General features: G+C 43.1%; 1 non-coding gene across 1 annotated transcript; it reads right to left on the bottom strand.

The window, feature by feature from the left end:
- Nucleotides 1-7,373: 7,373 nt before the first annotated feature.
- Nucleotides 7,374-7,492, bottom strand: LOC145413059 (5S ribosomal RNA). The gene has a single exon (XR_013899669.1). It is a non-coding gene; the product is annotated as a 5S ribosomal RNA (ribosomal RNA).
- Between the last annotated feature and the right edge of the window lie 14,410 nt (nt 7,493-21,902).

The following is a 21,902-nucleotide window of genomic DNA, read 5'->3' on the forward strand; positions in this document are numbered from 1 at the left end:
GGGTCTCTCTCTCTCTCTCTCTCTCTCTCTCTCTCTCTCTTCACACACACACACACACACACACACACACACACACACACACACTCCTTGACATATTATCATGCACATTCCTTTCAACATGCGCACGCGCACTCACTCACACACACACACACACACACACACACACACACACACACACACACACACACACACACACACACCTTGAAATATCCTCACGCACATACATTTCACACACACACACACACACACACACACACACACAAGCTCCTTGAGATATGACCACGCACATACATTTCACACACACACACACACACACACACACACACACACACACACACACACACACACACACACACTGAAATATCCTCACGCACATACATTTCACACACACACACACACACACACACACACACACACACACACACACACACACAGGCTCCTTGAGATATGCTCACGCACATACATTTCAACAGACACACACACACACACACACACACACACACACACACACACACACACACACACACACACACACAGGCTCCTTAGAAATATCCTCACGCACATACATTTCAACAAACACACACACACACACACACACACACACACACACACACACACACACAGGGCTCCTTGAGATAAGCTCACGCACATACATTTCAACACACACACACACACACAGGCTCCTAGAAATATGCTCACGCACATACTTTTCAATAAACACAGTCCTTGTTACACACACACACACACACACACACACACACACACACACACACACACACACACACACACACATTTTTCATTCAGGATGTATACCTTTAAGGCCACACAGACTTATTTTTAATAATTACATTAATTCTCTGTCTCTCTCTGTCTCTGTCTCTGTCTCTCTCTCTCTCTCTCACACACACATACATACATACATACACAAACACACACACATTCATACACACAAACACACACACATACATACACACAAACACACACACATACATACACACAAACACACACATAACAGCACCCTCAGTTGCCAAGGTCTGTGTCCTCACGCCGGTGTTTTTTTTTTTTTACCCCGCCCTGTCTGTCTGCCTCATCCTGTCTGCCTCACTCCGCCCTGTCTGTCTGCCTCACTCCGCCCTATCTGTCTGCCTTACCTGCCCTGCCTGTTTTACTTTTTCTTACCCTGCTTCACTCTGTCTAGCCTTGTTTCACTGTCATTCGCTGCTATTCCTTTCACTTTTTTTTCTAGCCTCACCCTGCTTAACTCTGCATTATCCTCCTTTCCTATGACTTAACCTGTTTCACCCTTCCCTGCCCAGCTTCACCCTTTTTCACCCTTCCCTGCCCAGCTTCACCCTTTTTCACCCTTCCCTGCCCAGCTTCACCCTTTTTCACCCTTCCCTGCCCAGCTTCACCCTTCTACACCCTTCCCTGTGCTCCTTACTGCCTCACTCCCAAGTCTGCCTCACTCTTCATTCTTCATTATGCCCTGCCTTGCCTCACCTGTCTTCTTCTTCTTCCTCCTTCCTCTCCATACTACACTTCTCGTTTTCCTCATTGCCCTTCCCTGCCTTGCCATGCCTCCTTCTTCCCTTTGCCTCACTCCTCGCTCCTTCTCACCTACCGCCTTCTGCCTCCTTCCTTCCTCCCTCTCCTCATCTAGTCTCCTCCTACCTCTCCCTGCCTCACACAGTCTTCATTTACCTCTCTCTGCCTCACTCCGTCGCCTTTTACCTCTCCCTGTCTCCTAACTCACACTGGATCACCCTGTCTTCTACGTCTCCCGTCTCACCTGCCTCGCTATACCTGCTGTAGGTCTGCCTCACTCTTCCTTACCTTGTCATACTTTTCATCACTGCCTCGTCCTGCCTTACCTTCATCAATAAATCTCCCTGACTCGCGTGCTTTACCTTGCCTCACTTTATCTATCCTTCCCTCATTCTACCACACACTTCCTCATCTTGCTTCACTCTGCTTTACCCTTCCTGCCTCACTACCCTTCTCTGTTTCACTCTACCACTTTCTGCATAATTCTACATCTCCCTTTCTCACGCTACTCTTCCCTGATCAATTCTTACCCTTCCCTGCCTCACCTTCCCTCTCCCTAACTAATTCTACCTCTCCTTGCCCGACTCTCTCTCTCCTTGCCTCAACCTTTCTCTCCCTGCCACACTTTCTACCCTTCCGTGCCTCGTTTTACACCATCCTGCCTACCTTCCCCTGCCCCCCTATACCTCCTCGCCTTCCCCTGATCCCACTCTGTCCCTGCCCTGCCTACCCCATCCCCCCCACTGCCTCACCTCTCCTCCTCTCTGCCTCTTCCTGGACCGCTTGTATCTTCCTTCTTCCTGCCTTATTCTCGCTCTGCCTCATCCTGCCTCGGTCTGCCTACCCTGCCTTTCTTTGTCTCATGCCTGCCTAACCCTGCCTTATTCTCCTTCAGCATATTCATTCTGCTTTAGTCTGCTTACATTGTCTACTCCTGCCTTACCTAATCTCTCTTACCCTTCGTTACTCACTCCCTATTCTCCTTATCCATCTCTGCCTGCTTTCCCCTCCTCAGTTTCCTTTTTACTGCCTCACTCTTCCTTGGCATCTCTTGGTTTCCCTCTTCCTGCCTCAATTTGCCATAGTCTGCCTTACCTTGCCTCAGTGTCCCTTATTCTACCTCACTCAGCCTCACCATGCCTCAGTCTTGCTTAACCTGCCTCAGTTTCCCCATTCCTGCATTACTCTCTTTCTCATTCTCCCTTATGTCATTTTCTCCTATACCACCTGCCTCTGCCTAACTCTGCCTCTCCATGTTACACTTCACTCTTCCTTACCCTGACTCAGGTTTCCTTATTATGTCTCAATCTGCCTTACTCTGCCTCGCCCTGCCTCACATTTCCCTTCGTTACTCTGCCTCAATCTGCCTTACTCTGCCTCACCCTGCCCAAGTTCCCTTCGTTACCTTGCCTCAATCTGCCTTACCCTGCCTCACCCTGCTTCATTCTACCTCACATACCCTCCCTTCCTTGTCCTGCCTCACTCCTAGCCGTCCCTGTCTCCCTCATCCATCCTGCCTCAAGCTGCTTCTTCCTGCCTAACCATGCCTAACTCTGCGCGGCCGTGAGAAACAATTGAGAGAGAGAGAGAGAGAGAGAGAGAGAGAAAGAAGCCTTGAAACATGACTAAGCGATACATAACTAAGCTCCTGTCATGCTATCTCACAATCTGGGCAATATAACACGTCAGATGTCATAGAGGTGTTTTGATACCGCCTTGTGAAATCAGACGAAATATTCTCTCTCTCTCTCTCTCTCTCTCTCTCTCTCTCTCTCTCTCTCTCTCTCTCTCATTTATCCATATGTATGTTTGTATGTACGTATTGTATAGATCTCTTAAAAAAAATTCTCTGTACTCTTGGCTTGTCTCTTTCTGCCTTATCCTTCCTCATTCTACTTTTACCTTCCTTCATATCTCACTCTGCCTCATTAACCTCAGTATGCCTCGCCCTGCCTAACCAGTCTCAATTTGCCTCGCCCTGCCTAACCAATCTCAATCTGCCTCACCCTGCCCTACCAATCTTAGTTGCTTTACCTTGCCTGAACATCATCATTCTGCCTTACCATTCACAATCTGTCTCATCCTGCCTCAGTAACATCACTCTGTCTCACCCTGCCTCAGTAACATTACTCTGTCTCACCCTGCCTCACCAGCATCAGTCTGCCTTACACTGCCTCGGTCTCAGAAGTGAACTACTGATGGCAATGATAAGTCAGATTAAAGGAGGCGCCGACGGGATAATCTCTCTCTCTCTCTCTCTCTCTCTCTCTCTCTCTCTCTCTCTCTCTCTCTCTCTCTCTCTCTCACACATACACACCATTTCTCAGCCAACAATTAATTACACTCAACTATTTAAACCACGTAAGCTAGCAGATTCCAGTTCCGGGTGCATTTACGTCAAGATGCCACACTACGTAAATTAGACTTTTACGGGAATTTTTTTGTTTTGTTGATGAAAAGGCCAAGTATAAAACGTATCTACTGGTACCGTACGAGAATTATTCATTATGCATCTATCAGTCTATCTATCAATCTGTTTGTCTGTCTCTCTGCCTGTACATATATATCTTCATTAACTTCTGTGATATAATGGTGAAAATACCTGTAGGACGTATAATAATGGTGAAAATACCTGTAGACTTCTACGTCCTTTAACCCCTCCACCTGTAATGAAGCCTTCTCCTTTATTCTTACTCCCAGAACTCTCGCAGTCAAGGGCTAATACGCAGGCACGAAAAAATACCTAACTTCCCGCTCCCCCCAAAAAATAAAATCCAATCCTTTCATAGATATATATCATAAATGTTGATTTTGTGTCCATCAAAATACTTTTATATACATGCCTAGATTTGATTGTAGTCTACCGGAAGCAATTGGTCACCGTGATTAGCTAAATAAAAAAATGTTGACGTTATATGCTTTATAAAGTAAAGAAAATAAAGTGCCTAGGGTTAAATCTGTCCCCCTTCCCCCAAAGAAACTTAAAAATGAAGTCATCCAAGGGTACCGGTATGAGATTATGACACGCAACCTAACCTCCCGCCTCACAAAAGGAGCAATTAACTTTTTATTCGTTCCTAATCGTTCGCTTGTGTCGGCATCGCGGTCTGTGAAATGAATGCTATCCTGACTTACGCCCTTGGTGTTCAATTCCTGCCCTAGGTGTTCGACTTCCGGCCTTGGTGTTCGATTCCTGCCCTTGGTGTTCGATTCCTGCCCTTGGTGTTCAACTTCCGGCCTTGGTGTTCGATTCCTGCCCTTGGTGTTCGATTCCTGCTCTTGGTGCTCGATTCCTGCTCTTGGTGTTCGATTCCTGCCCTTGGTGTTCGGTTCCGGGGACCAAAGCGACCTTTAGGCAGGGTCTTCTTGTAATTAGCATATTAGAACTTTAAGCTGAAACGGGGACCTCAATGGTTAATCGATGCAACCGTGTCGTCGACGTCGGTGGGTAGGCTTAGTGCTTTTCTTGTCAGTCACACCCTTTAATTTACTTGTTACGCCTTACTGGACTTCAGCTTGCACTAATGGGGTCAATATAGTGATAGTGGCAGAGACAATGATGAAGGTAGTCCAGAGTGGAACAGATAAACAAACATAATACGAGAGAGAGAGAGAGAGAGAGAGAGAGAGAGAGAGAGAGAGAGAGAGAGAGAGGGTTATATTATAATCAGTCATAATGATAATTCACAAAAACACAGAGAAACATAAATAAAATCTGATAGGCCTTTATACAACGAAGTAGGAAGGAGAAGGTGACAGAAATAAGTGGCACACAGCGAAAAAAAAGAAAAAAGAAAAAAAAAAAGAGGTCGCTAATGCAAAGACTGGCAGAAACAGATCTAAGTCAAGGCACAGAAGGTGAAAATGTAATACAGACGCGGTTGGCAGTGGGCACAGAAAGTGAAACAAAGAAAGATACAGAATTGATACAGGTCGCATGAAGCAAAAACAGACAGAATGACGAAGAGGCAAAAAATTATCTGGAGGCAAAAAATTATCTGAAAAATCATACGGACACTTTACAATGACGCAAACCGTTTCAGATTTTGGCTGATACACGGAGCATGGAATTCAAACAAACGGATCAACAAACAAGCACTGAAAAGTGAAGCTATTGAAGCAATTAACAAAATCACACCCAATGCTAAAGAAACAATAAGCAAAGGCACACACAAGAGAACCAAAGCAAATGGAAAACCATCAAATCCCCCTGAGCAAATTAAAGTCTAAAATCAAAGTAAAACCCCGAAGCAAAGGAACCCCTAAAGCAAAGGAAACTCCAAAGCAAAGGAATCCCCAAAGCAAAGGAAATCCCAAAGCAAAGGAAATCCCAAAGCAAAGGAAATCCCAAAGGAAACGAAACCCCAAAGCAAAGGAAACCCCAAAGCAAAGGAAACCCCAAAGCAAAGGAAACCCCAAAGCAATGGAAACCTCAAAATGCAAAGGATAATTTCAATGCAAGGATAACCCTCGATCCAAAAAAAAATCATAAAAGTAAAGAAAAAACTCAGAAACACAAGCCAAGCACCCAGAAGAAAAAAAAAAATCCAATCATCCTTCAATCTCTCACACACTAGGCTAAGAATATATTAAAAGCAAAACCACAAAAACATCCCCCCCACCAAAAAAGAGAGAATGCCTCCAAAGACAAGAAAAAAGGCCTCCAAAGACAGCCAAGAAAAGACCTCCAGGCACACATCATGAGAGAGAAAGGGAAGGGTGGGGGGTGAGGGCGTTATGCTGCTCCTCAAGGGAACCCGGAAGGAGTGGAGGGTCGGAGGGGGGATCAGGGTTGTGTTGCGGCGGTGTCCTTAGGGGGGGAGGGGAGATAAGCTATTGTTGTTATTTTGGTGTGTGTCTGTTTCTCTGTATACTGAAGGTTTATGCATTTTGTTTGTGGGCATATCTTAAGTTTGCATGTGTGTGTGTGTGTGTGTGTGTGTGTGTGTGTGTGTGTGTGTGTGTGCTCTTACCTAATTGTTCTTACCTAATTGTATCTTTACAGGAATGAGTCAAGCTCGTACTGTCCCGTGTCTTAAACCATATTTATCGTACATATCCTTAACCCGTCACGTCCCGAGCTATTTCGCACCTCCGACACCCCCCAATCCCGAGGTATTTTCGAAACATTTTTTTTTGGCTAAAACCTCCGCTTTTGGTGAGAAACATCGAAAATTCATAGAGAAATCGCTCACTTGAGGTTTAAAATACTCGATCCAGGTACCAGTACCTCCTTACCTGACTGGGTTTCCTAACAGGCTGGCACCAAAGAAAACGAGTTCTATGGGAGGGTAACTATTTCACACCACTCATAAACGTTATTTATTTATTTACTTGGTACGAATTTATATGTAGTACGAGAGTATATTGGTTTTCAAACAGTAATATAGTCATTATAAGCATTGTTTCACTCACTAACTCATCACCATACCTGACCTTCTTTTGCCACATTACCTGATCATCATTTCTGACTGTTTCTTCCTCTAATGCTATGTAAACTTTGTCCTCCACATTGTCATCAATTGGGGAATCACTCTGGCCCTGAATGTCTTTATTGGCCAGGTCACTGATAACAGGTGAATTGCCAAGACAATGGCGTGTGGGAGGGGGGGGATAGGTAATGCGGTGTAAGGCATTGTCCCTGCTTGGCATCTTGTAGAGGAATAGAAGGTGTCCCATATATACGTACGAAAAATTCATTCATTTATTCATTCATTGCCAGACGCCATGTATCCCAAACGGGGTGGAAAAGGGCTTAGAGTTAATTGTTTTACAGGAAGGGGCACTAATCCTCCACCAACCCCACTTGACACGTAGGGAGAACGTTATGCCAACAGCATCTGGTGTTCCCAGGCGGTCACCCATCCAAGTACTAACCAGACCCAATGTCGCTTAACTTCGCTGATCGGACGGGAAGCGGTGTACTCAACGTGGTTTGGCCGTTGGCACAAGCAAAAATTGAAAATTGTGCAAATTAGGGACCTTGCAATTGCATGACGTACCAGTACGTCGTCGGGACTGGCAAATGCAAAATGTTGCAACGTACTCTACATCGACAGGACGGGGCGGGTTAAATTTGTGAATTGTTTTGGCACACACTATTCCATTCGGCAGCACATTCCACTGATCAATTGTTCTATTTGGGAAAATAAATTTCCTTATTTCTTTATCACCTCTCTTTTTATGCAGTTTTTTGCAGTGTCCTCTTGCTGATGCTTCCCCATACGTTAAGTAATCATTTATGTCTATTTTCTTCTTCCCTGATATCCATTTATATAGCATAATCATGTCACCTCTTTTCCTTCTCTCCTCTAGTGTTGGTAGATTCAGTTTATTTAGTCTTTCTTCAAAGCTTAGAACCCTTAAGCTTGGTATTCATCTTGTAGTGGCCCTTTGAACTTTTTCAATCTTGTCTATGTGTTTTTTGAGATGAGGACTCCAGACTACTGATGCATACTCCAGGGTTGGTCTGATGAATGATGTTATTATCTTTCTTAACATGTCTTCCTTTATGTATTTAAACGCTATTCTCATATTGGCAAGCAGTATATACACGTTCCGTACCTTCTCACTGATGTGGTCAGCCGGAGATAGTCTGTTATTGACAATCACACCAAGGTCCTTCTCTCTTTCTGATGTGTGTAGGGTTTTATTTCCTAATGTATAATCCCAATCAGGTCTTTTTCCACTTTTACCAAACTTGATTACATGACACTTGTCCACACTGAAATCCATTTGCCATGTATTACTCCATTCATGAAGTTTATTTAATTCTTCTTGTAGCTCTTTACAAGAGTCTGTGTTAGTAATTCTCCTTTGTATTTTTGCATCATCTGCAAACATATTTAGATAGCTTTCATTTCCAGTGTTACTGTCTATATCATTTATATACACTAAAAACATGATTAGTGCCAGCACTGAGCCCTGTGGTACTCCACTAGTCACTTCTTTCCATGATGAGTAATTTCCCCTTAGTACTGTTCTCATTTTTCTTTTCATGAGAAAATCTTGCATCCAACAATACAGTTTGCCTCGAATTCCTCCTTGATGGTACAGTTTCCATAAAGGTCTTTGGTGTGGTACTGTGTCAACTGCTTTCTTGTAAGCTAAATAGATACTGTCCACCCATCCTTCTCTTTCCTATAATGTGTCTGTTACTCTGTCATAGTAGCTCAAAAGATTAGTAACACATGATTTTCCTTTTCTGAAACCAAACTGTCTTTCTGTTATCATACTGTGATTTACCCAAGCTTTTCTTATAAGCTTTTCTAATACCTTGCTTGCAACACTGGTTAGTGATACTGGCCGGTAGTTAAGTGGATTTTGTCAATTCCCTTTCTTGAATAAGGGAACAATGTTTGCTTTCTTCCAAATATCAGGTAGTTTACCTTGACTCAAGGATTTCTTGAAAATTAAAAATAATGGTTTACTTAACTCCTTTGCACATTCACGTAGCACCCAACATGAAATTTCATCAGGACCATTTGCTTTTCCTTTGTCTAATTTACTTAGCTCCTCCTGTACTTTTTCTAATGTTTGTATATCTGGTAGTATGTGTGGGCATGCATGCTCTACACAATCCCTCTCAAAACTTCCCTCCTCTGTAAAAACTGATTGGAAATTCTTGTTTAGTGCTTCACAAATATCCTTCTCTTGTGCATAGGTGATTCCATCGTCCGTAATGGATTGTATTTTATCTTGTGTGTGTGTGTGTGTGTGTGTGTGTGACTGCCTGTTTTTCCCCATTTTGTCTGTATATCTAGGGTTGTTTTTTTGTGTGTTTCTCCGTGTGTCTACTGTAGATTTGTGTATTGTTGTCCTAAGTGTCTGAGCATAAATTAGTGTACTTTTCTCTTTTGTCTGTATATCTAGGGTTGCGTATTTTGCGTCTTTCTGCCCATATATCTGTGTATTTTTTGTATGCTTATTTGGACGTGTCAACTGTCTATTTTCTTTGGTTATATATGTTAGTATTCATACATATTTACATGTATTACTGCTTATTGTCTTACTGCTTATATTTTAGTTCTTAGAGTCAGTTTGCTTCTGAATCAAGTTCTTTGCATTTGTTACTGACAATGCTTAGCTTTCTTTCCAAATATCTCATATAGATATAGAGTTTACTTATCTATCAATCTGACTGTATATCTGAATCCCTGGGATCATACTTATAAAACACCGAGTCATAAGGCGAAAGTCTGTCCTAAATTCACAGGAGCGAGTCATAACTCCTTATGTTCGACCTAACCAGTCGTAGCTAAAGACACCTCCCGAGTTGGTATAGCGCTTAGGACCTGGCTAATGATAATGACTGAATGCTAAACATGGCCGCCGCACCACAACAAATTCGCCACCGTCAACCAAGACGTTCTCGTGACAGGAAAGATGTGCTTAATGAGTTAAGTGATGTAGAACTGGTAAAGTGATACCGATACCGCTTGGACCGTGCTGGCATACTTTGGCGGAAAGATTTGGTGCGGGAGACCCTAACAAGACCAGAGACAAAAAACAAGGCTCTCACGCCAGAAATGAAAGTTATTTTAACGTTGCGTTACCTTGCAACTGGAAAAATGCAGCTTTGTACTGGTGACGACCACTTGTTCTTTTCTCTATCGTGCAGTTGAAGTTCTCCACGCTCCTGGTTGCGGTAGAAGTGCTTGTTTACAGGAAGGTGTGATGAGGCAACATGTCCTCGTCCACAATAAAACAAAGTGGTAAATAAATAATTCATAAATGGCATTAATCAGTTGACTTTTCGCCGAAAACAATTAAGAAAAATATCATAGTAATTTCATATTTTTTTGTTGTCTTTTCTCTTTTTTTTGTGTGTGTTTATTTTTCTTCAATTTTCAAACTTCGCAAGTGCTACATTGCCAAACCGCTATCTCAGCAGCTTATCATCCCGACCTAACAAAGTCTCGACTTTGTTATGATGGCTGCTCCTTAAGTCTCACATGTCAGCTTTTCACCTAACTATGATGTAGGTTTCATCCCAAGTGCGACAAGTAACGTAATATCTACTTAGCATTTCTTTTGGGCACTTTTTTTTCCTACGTAGCGATATATATATATATATATATATATATATATATATATATATATATATATATATATATATATATATATATGTGTGTGTGTGTGTGTGTGTGTGTGTGTGTAAGCATAGCTGCTCTCATCTTGTTTATCTAGACAAGTACATGGACTTCTCTGTTTATTTATTCAAGTATCAATTCCCACGCGTTCAAAGTTCATCTTTGGAGGCCACGAAATTCTCTCTCTCTCTCTTTCTTTCCTACCAACCAGTTCAAGCCTCGCTACACCCAGAGAATCAATCAAGCAGACAACCGAACAAGCGCCAAAGCATATCTGTATCTATCTACCTATCTATCTATCTATCTATCTATATGAGAGAGAGAGAGAGAGAGAGAGAGAGAGAGAGAGAGAGAGAGAGAGAGAGAGAGAGAGATCAACTACGGACGAAAAACGTTAAGAAAAAAAAAAGAGAGACATCGCACACCAAACCAAGCAAAATTTGTCAAGTGTCAAGAGAAAACTAAACTTGGTACAAAAACAGAGCAAGCAGGAGTCAAGCCAGAGAAAACACTGAAGGACATACAAAGAAAACGCAACCTTAGCACTATTGCTGACCTCTGGCTGGTGTGTGTGTGTGTGTGTGTGTGTGTGTGTGTGTGTGTGCTGCCCTGGTCGCGGAGAAATGCGGAAGTGCAAGTGATAGGCCGATACATAATACACAAGCACCCGGGACAATGTGGACGGTGCAGAAATTCAATACGTCGATGCAAAAATTATCTGAAATGAGGTGTGTGTGTGTGTGTGTGTGTGTGTGTGTGTGTGTGTGTGTGTGTGTGTGTGTGTGTGTGTGTGTGTGTGTGTGTGTGTATTTAATATCCAAGTTCACACAGAAAATAACTTAATTCTTAACTCCAGTGAAATGAAGAACTCGGCGAAATATTACCTTAAGTACAATTATAAGGAACAGTGATGAATGCAAAATGAAATCCTTCTTTATACACTGAAATACTGTACTTCACGAAATCCAACCGGTGTACAGACGCAAGAAATACGATAGACTGAACTGCAAGACGACTGCCAATAAGGTGAAATGCTGCAACTCCTGAAATGCAATGAGCTGATGCAAGACACACGAAGGTCGCGAGATGCAATGCAATGATGTGGCAAAAGGCAGCATTTCTGAGAGTGCAATTTGTGGTGCAGGAAAATACTTGGGTTGATAAAATATAATTCTTTCCTTCAGTTAATCTTTTCATTGCGTCGACATTCTTCTCTCTCTCTCTCTCTCTCTCTCTCTCTTGGCCCCAACTAGACTTTCTTATTCAGACAGAGAAGGGGTAAGTTAGAAGCAATGCGACTATCCCTTGTAATACTAAAAAGTCTCTGTTAATTCAATTTTTACGGGAATTAGTTTATTTAATTCAATCCAGGAAAAACAAAGTGGTAATGAAGACGCTGGAATTAGATTTCAAAAAAGTACATTACACTCTTGAAGGGAGAGACGGAAATTCGTTCCTTGGAAGATTAAGGAAGCAAAATATAACATGCTTAGTAATATTCCTTCCTCCTCCGCTCTCACACCCATATATTTATTGCAAGTTCTTATTTTCATTTTCTCTCTCTCTCTCTCTCTCTCTCTCTCTCTCTCTCTCTCTCTCTCTCTCTCTCTCTCTCTCTCTCGACGAGTCCTTAAGCAAATTCTTGCAATACTGATTAAACTTGTGTCCTTGTGATATATACTTCATTTCATTAATAATTCTGTCACTACCTCCTCTTATAGACAAACAGACAAAGACCGACACGCAGAGAGATAAAAAGTGGTAGGTAGTAGACTGTGTGTGTGTGTGTGTGTGTGTGTGTGTGTGTGTGTGTGTGTGTGTGTGTGTGTGTGTGTGTGTGTGTGTGTGTGTGTGTGTGTGTGTGTGTGAGAGAGAGAGAGAGAGAGAGAGAGAGAGAGAGAGAGAGAGAGAGAGAGAGAGAGAGAAAGAGGGGGGGGAAGTAGAACTTGCAATAAATGAATAAGATAGGAAAAGAGGAACCCAAAACAATAATATCCCTTAATAAAATAAATAAGTAAAAAGTGAGAATATATACAGAGAGACAGACGAATGAGTGAATAACAGTGAAGCTGAATGAATAAGGGAGTGAATGAGATGGAATGAGTGAATGAGTAGGAGTGAAGGTGAAGGGGTTGTGACTCAAAGGACAGGGAGCGAGGTTAAGTCTCCCAAAAAGCTCCCTCTCCCGGCAAAACACCTTGGTATTAAGGTCGCCCTCTCTCTCTCTCTCTCTCTCTCTCTCTCTCTCTCTCATTGAATAATCCAGTCCATCCCTTCCCTTTCTTTCCTACTCCCTCTCCTCCCACCTCCACCTTCCATCCTCTCTGATTCCTTCCCCTCTCTCTAATCTCCTCCCCTCCCCTCCCCCCTCTCTCCCCCAGTGCTTCCTTCTCCTCCGATATCCTCCCCTCTTGCCTCTCCCCCATGATTTCTCCATTTCATTATTGCTCCCCATCTTCCTGTTTCCCTCAGCTGATATTCTTCTTCCTCCTCTTTCTTTCCCTCTGATCCTCTCCTCCCCTCCTTCCCCTTTCTATTACTCTTCCCTTTCTCGCTCTCCCTCCTTGCTCTCCTTCTCTTTCACCCCATCCCTGACTCCTTCTCCTCTCTCTCTCTCTCCACTCCCGCCCTTCCCCTCCTACTTTTCCCCACCTTCGATACTCCCCTTACTATGTCCTCTCCCCTCCCCCCAGGTCCTAATCCCTTCTCGTCCTCCTGCCTCGTGAATTATAAAGCTAAAAGGAGATTGAAGGAAAAAAGAATAAAACGAAAGCACAGGGAGGAAAAATATTAACCGAGAAGGAAATAAGGGAAGAAAGTGGGAGGAGGAAGAGAAATGGGGAAAAACAAATGGAATAACAATGACTAAAAATAATAATAATAATAATAATAATAAATATAGAGAAAGACAAAGAACGAGAGAAGTACGAGAAATAGAATGACGGTAGAACAGGAAAAACAACATGGATAAAGAACAAAAAAACAATGAGCTAAAGGAATAAAGAAGAAAGACGATGAGCAAAGAAAAAGAAAAAGGAAATAAGAAGAGGAGGAATGAGGAGGAATGGAGGGGAAATACGGGAAAAGAACAGAGAAAAGAATGATGAGAGAAGTGGAGGAAGTAGGAGTAAAGAGGAGGACAGGTGAAATAAGCTAGAAGAAGAATGAAGAAGAAGAAGAAAGAAGCAAAAGGGGAGAAAGAAGAGGAGAAGGAAACAAGTGGGAGGAAAAAGGAAGAAGAAAAAGTGTTATGAGAAAAGAGGCAAGGGGAAAAGTGACGCAAGAGGAATACGTAAACAAAAGGGAAGAGGAAGAGATGACGGTGGAGTACAAGAAACGGGTCTTGTGTCCTGAAGGTGATGGAAGTGATATGCAAGGAGGAGGCTCAGTTGTATGAAGAGGGAAAGGGAGAAAATATGAAGAGGAAGCAAGAGGAAAGAGGAATGAAGTAAAAGTAAGAAGGGGGAAGAAGTAACAAAATACGAGGAAAGAGCTGACGAAGGCGAAAATGAAGAGGAAGAAGAGGGGGGAAAATAAGAAATAAGAGGAAACAGGAGGACAGTTGAATAAAGCAGAAGAAAGAAAGTGGAAGGGGTAACAAAATACGAGAAACACTTTGAAAAATACGTGGAAAAAAAGAGGACAAAATAAAAGATAAGAATACGAAATAAGAGGAAACGTGAGGAAAGAGGACGAAATGACAGCACACTACAAGGAACGGGTTACGTGTCCTCAGTGTGATACATGGAGGTGGATGAGGCAAGATCTGCTTCATCGTTTTCCATTTTCTCACTTTTCTTAGCTCTGTTCCCTTCCTCTTTCCTCCTGCATACTGCCTCTTTTCACTCCACATCATTTACTTTTCTTCGTCTTTTCTCTTCGTGTCCACCTCCTTCTTCTTTCCTCTTCCATACTTCCTCTTTTCACTCCACTTCATTTACTTTTCTTCACCTCTTTCCTCGTGTCCATTTCCTTCTTCTTTCCCCTTTCACACATCCTCCTTTCGCTCTATTTCATTTCCTTTTCTTCATCGTTTTCCTCTTTTCCACTTCCTTCCTCCTCTCCAGTTTCCTTCTCATCGTCATCTTCTTACCCCTCTCCTCTCCTTGCATCTCTTTTCCGCCTTGATCACCTGTGTTACGGTTTTCCTTCTTTCTCCCTTTCTCCTCCAAAATCTCTTCCTGCTATCCACATCCTTCATCTTCTTCAACTTTTCTTTTTTTCTTTTCCACTTCCTTCCATGTCTTTTCCCAATTACTTCCATACTTTCCGCCTCCCCTAGTTCTCTCTCTACTCTTCCTCTTTCCATATTTTCCTTCCCCTCTTCTTAAACTTTTGTACTTGTCATTTTAAGAGCATATTGTAGGTACACATGAAACAAGGACAACTGCAGTAGGCCATATTTCATCCACGCCAGGCAGGTCTAATTTAAGGATATGACTACACTACGAGAATACGACAAGGATAGCATCTCCATCTACCGAAGCCTAAAGCCGAAACTGGCAGGGGGGAAAGCGAGTTAATACAGGAACTGACAGAAAAAGAAACGAATACCTGAACACTTACATGGAGAGCTGCTGTGTGGGCTACGTTGCTTGTCACGTTGCATGCACTCACCTCTGAAAAATAAATAAATTGGTAAATAAATAAATAAATAAACATAAGTAAATATATAAATAAATAAGAAACAGCCTCTATTCATTCTGTTCTGAAGGCCCTGAATTCTTTATATATTTAACCCTCTGCTGTCTTGGCGAGGGGTGTGCAATTGTTATGGCCGCTTTCAGATTCTGACTCCTTCCTTGTCCCCCCCCCCCTCACACACACTATGGCGACTATACTCTGTTCACCTTAACTGTGCGTAAAATTGCCATCTCACCATCTTGAACGTTGAATTATACAAGATATTAACACTAGAATATGTTGCTAGTCACGAAAAAGGTCTATGAGAAGGATGTGGGGTGGACGCATCGTCTTACTCTGCCGCTGAGCTACATTAAATAAGCTGCTAAAGGACGAAAATCTCTGCCACTTTAAGGTGAACGAACTGTAAAGCAACTGATAATATCACCATATGACATCTTACATCCGCATATGCAGGAAGTACAGAAGATGACATTGGTCTGAATGGAACCCAGAGTAAAAACAAATATTTTCTGATTTCAAAATTACATACTATTGAGCCAAAGAGATTATTGCTTTGCACACACCAGAATGATAGATATTACTGCCAGAGGTGTGGTTTGGGATCCTTCATGCATTCATAACCTTTCAATTACCACGCAGTTACCCGAGTTTATATATTTGAGGCTGGGTAATTTCGAAACGGGTACTGCTTTAATATTTGCCGATGCTGAATGCTGTGACGATCCACATAATATCACTGGCCGGAGCGTCATCGTAGTGTGAAAGTCTCTTCTTACTTTAATTAAATCGTGTAGATGCAGCATGGATAAAGTAAGATATACGGTATTTACTTTTTTCTCTTCCTCAGTCTACTCTCCATCCCAACTTCATCTCTAATTTCATCCCCTTCCACCCCACCTCCTACTCAATTCCAACTTTCACGCCTTTTACCACCCTACCCCAATTCTACACCCCCTCCTCCATCTCTGTTCTCATACTCCATCTTCATCTTCACCCTCCATTATCTTCACCCTCCTCCTCGCGTCATCCCTCTTTTACCTCCATCCTCTCTCTCACAGCTTCTCATACCCAACACTCTATTCCACCTTTAACTTCCACTCTCACCTTCTTTCCCTCCACCACCTTCATTAAGAAGGTCTTTTACCTACATTAACCTTTTCACTCCCCTTCCCACACTCTCCTATCTTCCATCTCACCATCTCACCCTCACCACCTCCAGTACCTCCATTTCCACCCAAATTTTCACACACTACCATCCAACCCTCGCCCCCACAAACCCTCCCCCCACACCCCTCCATCCCTCATTCACCTCAGATTTGTCCTTACCACATTCAACACTCTGTCCTTCATTCACCTCCACTCCTCACACCCCGTGTTCTTCCCTCAGTCACCTCCACCTCTAACAACTTCCCTCCTTCCCTACCACGCCACTCCCTCTCATCTCCCTTCCTGCATCTCCCATCCTCATGCCAACTTAACTCCCCTTCCCTACCCCCTCTTCTCCTCTTCCCATCTCCTCCCCCTAGCAACTTCCCCCCCTTATCCCCTAAGCTTCTCTTCCCCATCCCCTTCCCCTTCCCCCCAACGCACTGCCCCCCTCCCCGTCCCTCGCATCAGATCAGACTAACGGAGTGGCGCCTCTGACTCACACCTCTAATTTTTTACTCTATTATTTTTATGTTGCCACCTCCATTACCTTACCCTCTCCCCCTTGCACTCCCCCTTTCAATTATCCTCTCCTCCCCCTCTCTGTTACCTTCCCTTCCCTCTGCCCTTCCCTCTCCACGACCCTCCCCGCTCCTAGTCCTTCCCCATCCATTACCCTCCCCTCCCGCTCTCCATTACCATTCCTTCCCCTCTTCATTTCTCTCCCTTCCCCCTGCCCTATCTCTCTCTCTCCATTTCCCTCCTTTCCCCCTTGCCCCCCCATCCCATCATTACATTCCTTTGCTCTTGCCCTCCCCCTTTCCATTGTCCTTCCTTTCCCCTGCCTTATCCTCTCTCTCCTTACACTCCCCCACTCAATATCCCTCTATTATCCTTGCCCTCCCCCACACCCCGTCTAACTTCCCTATCCCTCATCCCTATACCCTGTCTTCCCCTGCCCCAGCCCCACCCCTTCACCCCGCCTGTCCTACTTACTCTGCCTCACCTTGCCTCAGGGATACACATTTGCCTCACCCCGTTTCTTCTGCATTATGAACCACTATTTTTGCCTTGTCTGTCCTGTGATACACCTGCCTCACCCTACCTTACTTCTGTCTTGACTGTCCTGCCTCACTCTTCCTCATGTTGACTTAGATCTAAAAATCTGCCTCTTCCTGCCTTACCTGTGCCTTGTTTATCTCGCTTTATTTTTGCTTTTTCTGCCTTGTTTCTCAATCGCCTCTCTGTCTCAAAGCTGCCTTACTCTGCCTCACCTTGTCTTAGAGCTACAATATTGCCTTATTCTGCCTTACTTTTCCCTTTTCTGTCCTGTCCCAAACCTGCCTTACCCTGCCTCACCTTGTTTTACTACAGAGGGTGCAACACTACCACACCCTACCGTAATTATGGCTGCTCTGTCCTACCTCACCCTACCTTGTGCTTTGTCTCTCTCTTGCCTAATCTTTCCTTTACTGTGCCTTACCTGTTCTGCCTCACCCTTCTTCACCCTGTCATGCTGTTACCTTATCTATCATATCAGTTCACACTTCATTCTATCTCTTCCTCCTCACCCTGCCTTACTCTGCTTCCTTTTCCCCTGCCTCACCCTTCCTCTCTTCACTCCACCTCTCGTGCCTCACCCTGCGACTCTCTATTCACCACTTCCTCATCCTGCCTCACTCTGCCTTGCCTTACCTCAACCCTGACTTTCATTGTCTACTTCCTGCATGATGGGATATGTATGATGGATTGTGTGTGTGTGTGTGTGTGTGTGTGTGTGTGTGTGTGTGTGTGTGTGTGTGTGTGTGTGTGTGTGTGTGTGTGTGTGTGTGTGTGTGTGTGTGATCTCCCCAAAATACATACTACATAGACTCTCCATATTCTCGTATGGTTACAAGGCTCCCTACGACCTCTTCCCTACCAATTTATATCTGAGAAGGGAACATTAAGAAGAAATATAAGGCAAAAAGCAGAATAACAATGTTCAAAAAGGCTTCTATGTCGCTAAGGAAGAGGTGGCCAAAATCTCCTTATCCTATAAACCCCTTCATTACGAGAACGTCTTTTCTCTTCTCCTCTTTATTTAATGCAAGGAAGAAGGAAATAAAGGGTAAAGTCCTCTACCCCCACTTTTTTTTTAATACCCTAAGAAGAAAATCCCTGCCTTCGATGGCTAGAAAGTCTCCATTAATCCCTTCGCCACAATGGTATTTTTCTTTTCATTCTTGGTACACCCAGATGTTTTATTTATTTATCTATTTACTTATTTATTTGTTTGTTTATCCATTTGTTTTTATATTTTTCTTATTTATTTCTACAGGCAAGGAAAGACCACTCATAATGAACGGATATCCTCATTGATTAAAGGTAAATAAAAATATCCGAGGATCGTATAACACCTGATTAAAATATTTGGTGTTTGCCTGAAACTTATGGCGCGTCTACGAGAATGAAAGGGTTTTTCAGGGGGTTTTCAGCTTTACAACTGCAAGGATTTGTTTTTCGTTGTACAAAATCGTCTGAAGTCAGTCTCAGCAAATACATAAGGGAGTATCGAAACGTACTTTCAACCCTAAAGGGATGGATTTCGCTCGGGTAAACAAAGTCGTCTGATGTCGGCCTGGATTAACTGCCAAAAGTACGAAAATAAAAACGATGGTCTGAATAAAACATAAAAAAAAAAAAAAGTTGTCGCAATAAAAGGGTGAAGCGAGTGAAACAATGGGGTATATTCAACCCCTTCTACCTACCCTGTAAATGAAGCCGTGTTATTTGCACCAAAGGCCTTTCGAAAGTGATTAAAACAATTTGGAGTCAGGAAGAAACGTAAATAAAAGCTGTAAAAGTAGTGAAATTAGTAGCGTAGCCAGAGGGGTGGTTGGAGTCGCATGGGAACCCCTGAGATACTGCATGCCTGGCCACCCAAATTTTCCAGGGAAACACACCCGACCCCACTAAAGAGTGTTCCTTGGACCACCTCATAAGGCTGGGCCACTCCTTGGCCACTCATTTTCATAATCATAGCCACGCCCTTGACTAAAATGAACCCAGAGGACGAAACACGTTAAGATTTTCCTGATAAAAAAGCATTTTTTTTTTTTTACATAATACATAATACAAGGCCTTTGGGCAAAGTGCTCTTTACCCCAGTCTTTTCATCACGTAGAATTGATAACATCAGCCTAGACTGGAAATCGACGGATGCGTGTCGTTTTCAGAAAAAAAAAAAAATGCATAGGAACTTTTCTTCCCAGGTACGCTAATAAGTGATGTGTTTGTCCCCTCCTCACAAAATACTCTCCAAGGAAGCTGAGTAACGTTCTGATTCTTGTTTCTTTTCCTAAAATTCACTTCCTCATCACCCAACCATTTCTCTCTCTCCTCCTTTCCAACTTACTGGCAAGCAGCACGACATTTTTGTGGTGCTCCTTGTCAGATACGCTACACCAAGGGCCTTCCTAAGCTGAATAAAATCACTTTGGTGTACCAGGAACAAACTACAGAACACATCATCGTCTTTAATGAAGCTGAGTGGATAAAACAACACCTTTTCTGTCTCCTCATACCTTTCTTATCAAAATGGCCTTGTTATTTTGACCAAGGCCCTTCTTATGCTAAAATCAAGTCATCTAGCAGTAACAAGACGTAGCGGGAGAAGCTAAACGTATGATACAAGCTCCTTACATTCGTCCCCTAACACTTTCCTCATCAAAAAGACCGTGTTATTTGTACCAGAGGACCTTCAAACGAGCGGATCACCTCGTTGGGCCCTTGAGCATGCGTGTTATGGCCCTCTCTTATTGCCACGCGCACTGTTATGTTCTCTGTTATTTGTGCTACGTGGCCGTGTTATTTCCCGATATTATGTGGTTCTGTGTTTACATTGGGTACGTGTAAATCAGTGAATGTGAGGACTTTTCATGAGGAGGGTGGGTGTTATATTTGTGTGTGTGTGTGTGTGTGTGTGTGTGTGTGTGTGTGTATACTATCATATCCATGGGCAACTTTTCGTGTTCCTATTTCTTTCTTCTTCCTAGATGTCCTTTCCTCTTCCACCTCCATCCGTTTCTCAGCTCTCTCTTTTTTTTTTTTTTTTTTTTTTTTAATCATCCTCATTACCCTTTCACTACGAGAATTTCCCCTAAATAGAAGATAGTTTACCGGTAGAAAGAGCAAAACACACACACACACACACACACACACACACACACACACACACACACACACACACACACACAACGTAGAGAGAAAGATGATGACATTGTTCTCCTCGCCCATTCCCTACCACCCATTTTTCTGCTTTCTTTCAGTCTTTCGCCCTTCGTAGTCCTCCTCCTCCACTTCCTCTTTTTATGTTAACAATCTTTCCTTCCTCCCTCTCTCCACTTCCTCATCTTCCACTCTCTCATCATCCCCTTCTTCCTTTGTAATCTTCTTTCCTCTCTTCAGTCATATCTCTCTACCTCTTCCTTTCTCTTCCTCCTCGGTCCTCCCGTTCTCCCTCTCTTCCTCCTCCCCATTCCTTTCCCTACTCTCTCCATTCCCCGTTTACCGTCCTTCCTTTCCCCTTTCCCCCTCCTTCCTCCTTTATTTCCTTCCCCTTTCCCCCTTTCTTCCTCCTCTCTTTCCCTCTTCCCTTCGCCCTTCCTCCCCCTTTTTCTTCCTCCTCCCCCTACTTCCTCTTCCTTCCTCCTCCTCCTCCTCCTGGGCGATAAGGTGCTAGGAGCGGAAATGTTAGGCGCTGCGAGGTGAGATTAGATGTGAAGATAAGAAGACTAAGGGAGAGAGAGAGAGAGAACACACAGAGGTCACGCCTTATGTCTTATCAGGGGCTTATCTGCCGTCTCTTACACCCCATCCCCCTGCTCATTATCACACACACACACACACACACACACACACACACACACACAGTTATTCTCATCACTGTCAGAGCCAGGATCAAAATCAATTATTCCTGTGGATTTATATGAGCAGTGAGAATGACTGGATTAACAGATGGGCTTTTTAGGGCAAAAGTGAAAATTAATTTGACATTTAAGTTTAATAAATTCAGTAAATATGAAAACCATGAAAAAATACATGAAATATGCCACTGTTGTAAATAATATAACTAAACATGAATGGCAATTAAATACGAATAACAGACCTAGAAAATAATGACAAAAGCAATCCAATATACTGTATATAAATGAAATAAATAAATGGATATAAATAAATAAGTGAGAATGAAAAACAGATAAATTCTCATTATCACTTTGACCCACTCTTTCATGGCCACGTGGGGTGTAAGATCAACAAGGTGCCATAAAGTCATTGGGGACACGAATCAGTGGAGGAAGGAAGTGCCTGGGTCAATCTCTCCCTCCCTCTCCCCCTCCCTCTCATGCGCAGAATAAATCGCTAAGGAAGAGGTGCTACGAAATCTCAGAAAGAAAAAAAACAAAAGAATGACCGAATAACTCTATGCTG

This window comes from Coenobita brevimanus, chromosome 94, assembly GCF_032717465.1.
Source record: "Coenobita brevimanus isolate Jiangsu-jjx chromosome 94, ASM3271746v2, whole genome shotgun sequence".
In the NCBI taxonomy this organism is placed as follows: domain Eukaryota; kingdom Metazoa; phylum Arthropoda; class Malacostraca; order Decapoda; family Coenobitidae; genus Coenobita; species Coenobita brevimanus.